General features: G+C 41.3%; 1 pseudogene; it reads left to right on the forward strand.

Annotated features, from left to right (window-relative positions):
- The first annotated feature begins 2,107 nt into the window (after positions 1–2,107).
- Positions 2,108–8,400, forward strand: LOC139159443 (ADP/ATP translocase 2-like; annotated as a pseudogene).
- Positions 8,401–8,615: the final 215 nt, after the last annotated feature.

Genomic DNA, 8,615 nt, shown 5'->3' on the forward strand with positions numbered 1-8,615 from the left:
CCTCTCTCTGTGTGTGTGTGTTTTATGATCCATGAGGCCACCCCCCCACTTTTTCAAAGTGGGATGTTTTGAGACTCCATTGAGATCCATTGTTTTTGTCTTTCAGGTGATGTACAAAGCCTCAAAGATCTTACTTCTAACTTATAATGATTCCGATTGCTATTTTATTCTATGATACACTTTTTGAAATTAGGCAGTCAAATTATTAAATCATCAATTTGTTGTTAGGGCTCTATGGATCTTCAAACGTGTAGTTTAATTTGAAAGGATATTCGATCCAATCTTTGAAACTTCAGGGAGTCTTCAAATTTGGTTGAAGCATCAAATCAAATTGGGTGCTTTCAATTCTCTTCAGAAAAACTCAAAGGCAATTTGAAGATATGACAGATTGTCTGGCTTTGAAGACTTTCACACATTATAATATTCTTCCATGTACAGGAAAAAACCTGGAAGGGGCATTACATTTTGTGATGAATAAACTGGCCAGTTGATTCTGTGGCCTGCTGGAATACTTGAGGAAAAATGCAGCTCTGCTATTTTTGTCTCCTTGTTTTGACAGAATAATTTAAGTGGGTTTACTTGGAAAGGAAGAAAAATACCCTTGTGTGAGAGGATCTGAGATGGGTGTGCTCTTAAGCTATTGCATATAATGCAGACTATTTCATTATAACATAAAGTACCTCAGTGTGTGTCTCAAAGGAGCTTTTTCAAGAGACAATTAGACTTCCTTGTATTTCTTTGCTTCTCATCCAAGAAGTTTCTTCAGAGCTGAAAGGGTCAACCATGACCTGGATGAATGAGAATCTCCATATACATTTACCAGTGTGTGTGTATGTGCAATAATGGTAATGTTATAACATTCCATAACGTTGTTATGGGAAACTGGATGCTTATTCATTGTAGCCTATGTCCTGAATGGATTCAGATTGAATCTTGAATTTCAAAAGACAATTTCACCACCAAACTGAATCTTGGCTGATGTATATACCACTATTGATTCCAAACCCTGGAAAAGAAGTCCCCTTTTCTTCAAAAGTTGAGAGAGAACTCACTTTCTGTGCTCCTCAACATAATTAGATATAAATAAGAAGGTTGAGTTAGTTAGGAGGTCCTTGATAATGAGGTTATTCAAGAATCTGGCTACTGCCAGAAATTATTAAAAATACAAAACCAGGAGAATAAAAAAAGAAAAAAAGAAGAATTTTGGAACTTGCCAACATTTTGAAATGTTCCCTTAGAGCAGTGTTTTTCAACCAGTGTGCCGTGGCACACTAGTGTGCCGCGAGACATGGTCAGGTGTGCCGCGAAGAAGGAAGCTCAGGTTCCAGTCTCGCAATTTTTTGTTGAGAGAGTGAGTGAGAAAGAGAGAAAGAGAGAGAGAAAGAGAGTGAGAGAAAGCAAGAGAAGGCAAGAGAGAGAGAAAGAAAGAAAGCAAGAGATAGAGAGAAAAGGAGAGGAAGGGAGAGAAAGAGAGAAATGAGCAAAAAGGGGAGGAAAAAAGAGAAATGAGAAAATGATTGAGACAGAGAATGAGAGGAAAGAGAGAGAAACAAAAGAGAGAGAGAAGTGACTCTTGATTTAAAGCATATGATTAAAAGCACCCAAAGAATAAGAGAGAACCCCCCCCCAGCTCTCACCTGTTTTTGAAAATGGTTCAAGAGTGTGTATACACACATACACACACACACACAAGGGTGGGGAGGAGACAGGGATGGAAAAAGAGAGGAGAGTATCTTAGGGTGTCATTTTGTGTCATTTTGGTTGGTGGTGTGCCCCAGGATTTTGTAAATGTGAAAAATGTGCCGCGGCTCAAAGAAAATCACTGCCTTAGAGGACAAAGATGGCTCTTATCTAAAGAAAGGTTTATGTGATTTTAGACCTCATTTTGCTATCACCTGGTTGGATCATCCTTACCAACTCTTTTGTTATTTCTTTGTCAACTCATTCACAAAATGGGAAACTGCATCAGTGACTGCAATGGAGGACTGCAGCAAAAAGAGTCATTGGGCTTCATCACCAATGGTTCTTTTTGGAAGCCTTCATGTAAGGTTCTGTGAGAATCCAGGCCTTAAGTGCCTCCTTCTTTGGCTAACACTAATAGAGTATAATGATTGCTGCCATACGGCAAGAATTCCCATTTGTCGACAACTGGGAAAGTACTTATGGTGATGATATTGTTCTGCTTGGGTGGCCTGTGCCTGAAGGTAATCCTTCAAAAGCAGCTGCTTTAAGTGTTAGTTAAATGGTACCTGGGGATTTGCTTGACACAGGTGTCATGTTTAATCTTATTCATATATCAATAAAACTGGTGCCATATGCGCAGGGCGGTTGGCAGCATTGAACCTCTGAGACAATCAATATTTCCATTAACAGACTCATCTTCCCTGGTCAGATCTTCAGAGCCTGCCCCCTTTGTTTTTTTCCAACAGACTTGCAAATGGTTGTTCTCCGGAGAATACAAGCAGACACACAAATCCATTTCTCAGAAAGCGGGCTCTGTGAAATCTCACAATTTTACGTGCAAATCATGGTAAAGAAAAGTCTTTTTTACATTTAGGAAGGTTGTAATGGAGTTTTTATCCAATGTTCATAGCTATATTTCTTTTGATATCTTCCTCCAGCAGATCTGATTAAATTCTTCCAATTGCAGGACAGTTGAATGTGGACCACAGAATGCTGCAGGTGTGACTTGTGCCCTATTAACCACCCTCCCAACACACACACACACTGATCAGGCAGTGTGTGTGTGTGTGTGTGTGCGCGCGCACGCAATTTTTTAAAATCACTTTTGCAGTCTGCCTATAAAAGTCATCCCAGGCAACCCGAAAGGAAGGAATCCTTTGCAAATAGACAGAATAACAGAATAACAGAATTGGAAGTAGCCTTGGAAGTCTTCTAGTCCAACATCCTACTCAAGCAGGAAACCCTATAACGAGTCTACGGAGAGGGGCGGCATACAAATCTAAATAATAATAATAATAATAATAATAATAATAATAATAATAATAATAATTTCAAACCCCCTACATCCCCAGAAGTGCTCTAGGATTTTAACAGGTAAGCTAGGTTGGGAGAAATATCTCAGCCACTTTTTACACTGAAGAAAAGGAGCTGCACAATCTATCTGGTCTGGTATGAAGGATTAAAGTTGGGATTGCTGTCTGCACTTGGAAAGAGTAGCTGCAGCCAGACGGAAATGCTTCTTACCATTTTGCCCATGGATTTCATTTGTTTACTCAAAGCTTTTACTCACAAGCCACACCCTAGCATTTTCAAGGACATGCAGTTGTCCAGAGGCAGCATCACCTCACCCAGGTGAGTAAAGTTATAAATTCAAATGCTAAGACAGAATGGGAGGTTTTCAGAAGAAAAGGAGGTAAGCAACTGGCATGCAGAGGTGAAAATAGAGATGGCCTCTGGAAATCGGCAGCTATGACTCGTAGTGGCGCAGTGGTTAGAGTGCAGTACTGCACCCTGTTTCTGACTGCTGACTACCTGTAATTTGGCAGTTCAAATCTCACTTAGCCTTTCATCCTTCAGAGGTAGGTAAAATGAGGAGCCAGATTTTTTTGGGGAAATATGCTGACTCTGCAAACTGCTTAGAGAGGGCTGTAAAAGCACTGTTAAGCATTATGTAAGCCTAAGTGCAATTGCTATTGCTCTTACAAGCAGGCAAGAGGACTATCAGGATAACAAACATTGGTGAGCAGTACATTCTGGTGGAGGTCCTGCCTGGAGCTTTGCCAGAGTCAGTAACAACTAGGAGTGGAACAACCACACTGAAACAGCATCTCATCCCAACTACTGTAAGAGTTGGAAGGAGGCAAAGATTGAATGCCACATAGTAGACTGATATACTTCTGTTTGAACTAAGTATTAAAGCAATGAGTATTAGACACATTTACATGGCACATTTACACACATTTACAACACCTAGCACATCTTACAAAGCAGCATTCTGTGGTTCACATTCAACTGTCCCACAGTTGGAAGAATTTAGTCTATTGTTGGGGAATGTGTGTGCTGCAGTAAAGCATTGCATATTGTGGTGGTGTGTTCTGTCTTTGGAAAGCAAAGAAACCTGGACCCTCTTTTATTTATAGTTTTTGGAAAGAGGAACAAAAACCCTTAGGAAGTAATGATAGAGCAGGAAGCTGCTGGATGAAAATGAGCTGTTTTTTTAAAATGACTTGCATATTCCTAACGAGGACGGGTTCCTGCATTTAAAAACTGCTTATATAGAACATAAGTGAAAGTCCTTTCTTTAGTTGTGCATTTTTTCCCTTGCAATCATGGAAATTGTAGAAGAAGACATCAGGAAGAAAATTCTGTATGTTTTCAAAGCAGAATCCAGAAAGATAGACACCAGGAAAAGCAAAAATCACCATCAATAACAAAATAAGCTAAACACCCCCTCACACACATTTTTCCTTAACCTTCACCTCCCTCCCATCACCAAACCTTAAAATATCAAGTGTTTGGAAAATTAGAAGACAAATTAAAAGCTATAAATAGTTTCTATCATGGGACAAGAATGCTTTTGAATCCAAGAAATATATCATATTCAATACACTGGGAAACAATGGGACTAAGCCCAAACTGACGTGCTTCAAGTGCATTGAAATGTGGTTTATTTTACCCTGAACAGCACTCTTGAGCTACGTAAAAAGAGAATAATGCTGAAACCATGTAAATGGCTCCAGGTGTTTTATTCAGAGTGATGAGTGGCTCTAGAATTTATCTCAAAATCCCAGCTGTTCGTATACTATCGTTCCAGCATCACTTGACTTTAATTGGACAATTGTCCTTGGAAACAAGCAGAGAAAAACCAGGCAAGTTCCCTTGAGGTGGAAAACGTTTGGCAAGATGAGCAAGCTTTAAAGATGGAAAAATCAGACATGTTCAAGTAGCAATCCACAGACCTTCTCCTTTACAGTTGAGAACCTCCTCCAGAACCTGTAATGGGCCAATAGGAGTAATTTAATGTTCTCTTTTATGCCAGAGACTCTTCTCAGAATTGCTAGAGCCAGTGATTGATACATAAGGCTAGAAACTAGGAGACTGTGGTTTCTGTCCTGCCTTAGGCACAAAGCCAGCTGGGGGACCTTTAGCCAGTGACTTTCTCTCAATCCTAGGAAAGAGGCGAGGGCAAACCACATCTGAAAAATGTTGTCAAGGAAACTGCAGAAACGTGTCCAGGCAGTCTCTGAGAGTTGGACACATTTGAATGGAAGAGGGGAAAAAATTCCTTTCCATTCCAGACTACTGTACACAACAACTTAATTTTGTTTGTACTTGGAATTTTGTGTTTGATCTCAGTAACTATTTCTCAGTAGACCACAACCAGGTGCCCAAGTTATCTCATGGATTTTTGTAGAAGCTAGCCATTGGTTTAAATATTGAAACTGACTTAAGCATCTGCTTTCTATTTGATGTCTTACGTGGCATTCAGAATCCTATCTACAGTACATAAATTATCTAAATTCTGTTTAGTTTATGTCTAATGTGGCTGCTGCTTGAGATGTAATAGAGTTGAGAAGAATATTTGTCAACAAAATATTTTGTTGACATTTGGATTTTGGATTTTGTTGACAACAAATGGATTTATAAAGTCCAGACAATGTGTCATTCTTTTATTGCTCTGTGTACTAAAGCAGGAATATCATTGACCCAGCACTGATAGTGTTCTGTCTGGGTCACTCCAGAAGCCAATACCAACCCAAAAAGAGAAGCCAGACACACTGGTAGAAGGCAAAGGCAGTTTATATAATTCAAGGAAAACACAGGTAACAGAAAATGTCCTTACAAACAGGAAAAATGCTGGAACTTCAAATATATACACGAAGGCAATAGTCCATGAAGCAATACCAGATTCTTGCTGCCAAGACGAAGCTGTAGATAGCAAACATACGCCTCCCACGAGTCTTCCAGACTGCTAGGCCACAAGCCGAGATCAAAGACGCTGAGAATCAAAACAGGTCACCGCAACTCCAATTGATAACACTCCACATGGCTTCAAGGCCTTGCCTGCCTTTTAAACCCTGCTGATGAGGACCACACCCAAACCCAGCTGTTTCTAATTCAATGGTGATAATATTTCTTTAACTGCTCCTTTCGTTGCTATGAGCAACGTCTCTGTCTCATGTCAATGAAAGCTTGTGCGTCATCACCTAATGACTCCAAGCTACTGGCTGGGGAGAGCCCCCCCCCCCCCGGGGCTCTCATGCTGTTCTCCTTCATCCCATTCCTGAATCTCCTCTCCCCTGTCCAACTGTTCAGTCCCCTCCTCTACGCTGTCATCCTCCTCCGGGCATGGAGCCAGCAGAGACGCAGCCGGTCCCTGAGCAGCCTCAGGCTGAACCACAACAGATGGTAAGTTAGGATTTGTTGAATTTCTCAGCTTCAAGCTGCAGTTTAGAAAAAAAGAAAGTTTGGGTTCAAATGGCCATTATCAAAATATGTGAACCCAATTTCTGTTTACAGTGCTCCAGACCTATAATTTGTATTCTCTGACCATTGAGCTTTCTTTTATGTAGAAAATTTGGAGACAACTTTCCTTTTCTAGCAGGTGGAATATTTATTCCTGAATGAGCTTCTGGGATGGATGCCATCTTAGGACAAGTTATCCAACAATTGCAACCACTAATTCACTCTGATGGGCAGATCCAACACCACTAAAGAACAATTAATCCAGGAACAATTCTTTAGAATATCCGCAATTAAAATGGTTTCCTTTGCTTCACAGTAGAAGATTAATGGATAACAGCGTATGGGCATATGTGCAAGATTTTTAAGATGTGTGGGCCGAGCTGGTATCTCAGTAACAATCAGAACACATAAACACTGGCCGACTCTGGATCCATTTAGGATGTGTCTAGGACCACACAAGGCAAAAACATTGCCAGCTTGTGAGCCAGCAGTCCAACCCGACAACCACTTTTTCTTTTCAGCTGGAGTGAGAAAAGAGATTTGTTGGCCAAGGTTAAGCCACCCAGTTATTTGTTATGATGAACTCTCCAAAAGAAAGAGATTAAGCCAAGCCTTAAATGTTTCGGTGACAAATGTTGACTGTCAGCCTCCCCAGGATTGATGGCACTTCAGCCTGCCTTCCCAAAGCTTTTAGTTCAGAGGCAGAGGTGAGGAGAAGCTTGCCCATTGGATGCTGACTTTATGGCTTTAGCACTGGCCAGAGAGCAATGCAAAGTTTCAGTAATGACTAATAGCACTTTTCGCTCCCTATCGTCGTTTGTCCAACATCCATTATTGTCCTAAGAGAGCAATCTCAGAGTTATAAATGGTCCTGGCAGCTGGTGTGTCAGCATTTCATACCTCCACAGCTGCTAGCCTGGAGGGTAGGCACACAAGCCTGCTGTACTTGGCTCAGTTCCACCTCCCAAAGCCATCTTGGGAGGCCTGCAGGTGCCATGTACAAGCATCCTGCATCTTGGTGATGGACCCAAAACAGCTGCCTCCAAGAGCAAAGAAATTAATTTATTCAGGAACTACTAAAAGCATAGGCTTTAAATCTGGTTTTAATTGGTGCTGCCCTTCCTAATGCTGTTTCAAATGCACCATGCATTGAGTCAGTTTGCACACTTAGCAAATCAGGTTCTTGGCCCCCCCCTGTGCCCCCCCATCCCCCAAATTAAGACAGAATGTTATTAGGCAAATATATCACTCATCATAACATGACAGTGGACCTGGTAATACTGTGAGCTTTGTTTGCTTTTGAAACAAAGAGGAGGAGAGGTAAAAGCTGTTCTGATCAAGAAGTCAGCAGAATAGCTGGCGAGGTTTTGCTTTACTCATTGGCTTCTTATTCATTCATTCCAGCTTTTCTTACTGAGCCTTCAGTTAGTTATCTTTTGCTAGGAGTCTGATGCTGCTTAGTATGTTCTTTTGGCGTGGAAATTTGGCCAACGTTATTAGATACTTCCCAACTCAGGGCACTCAACTTTGTCTTCAAGGATAAGTATAAGCAAGTGTTTTTAGGAGGAGTAGACAAACACACACAATTCTGAAGATACTGTGCTGGTAACCTGGCCTCAGGTGGTGCTGCTGGAGCTACCTCCCACTATTTTGTCTATCCTTTGGATTTTGTGAGAACCCGCCTGGCAGCTGATAATGAAAAAGCTGGTGCTGACAGAGAATTAATAGGTCTGGCAGATTGTCTTGTCCAAATCTTCAAGTCTCATGGCCTGCATGGCTTATAGAAAGGCTTCAATGTCTCTGTTTAGGGCATAATCATCTATACAGCTCTATATGATACAGCAAAAGGTACGTTGCCAGATCCTAAGAACACTCATATTGTGATAAGCTGGAACATTGCACAAACAGTGACTTGCAGTAGTTGATGTGGCCTCCTATCCCTTCGATTTGTCACAATCAGACTCACCTTAAAAAAAGACGTTTGGTTCAGAAAGTATCCAAAGCTCAGGATTATTTTTGAGCTAATGAGGGCTAATGAGGGCTCAATGAGGGCAGGGGTGGGCCGCTGCCCTGGGGGGAGGGGCACAGTGGAGTAGTGAAAATGGAGCTCCACCCCAGAGCATCCAATTTGCACTGAAGGACATTGAAAGAAAATGCAAGGTGTCCTGCATAAGCTGTGCCTGCAG

The sequence above is a fragment of the Erythrolamprus reginae genome, chromosome 2 (genome assembly GCF_031021105.1).
Source record: "Erythrolamprus reginae isolate rEryReg1 chromosome 2, rEryReg1.hap1, whole genome shotgun sequence".
In the NCBI taxonomy this organism is placed as follows: domain Eukaryota; kingdom Metazoa; phylum Chordata; class Lepidosauria; order Squamata; family Dipsadidae; genus Erythrolamprus; species Erythrolamprus reginae.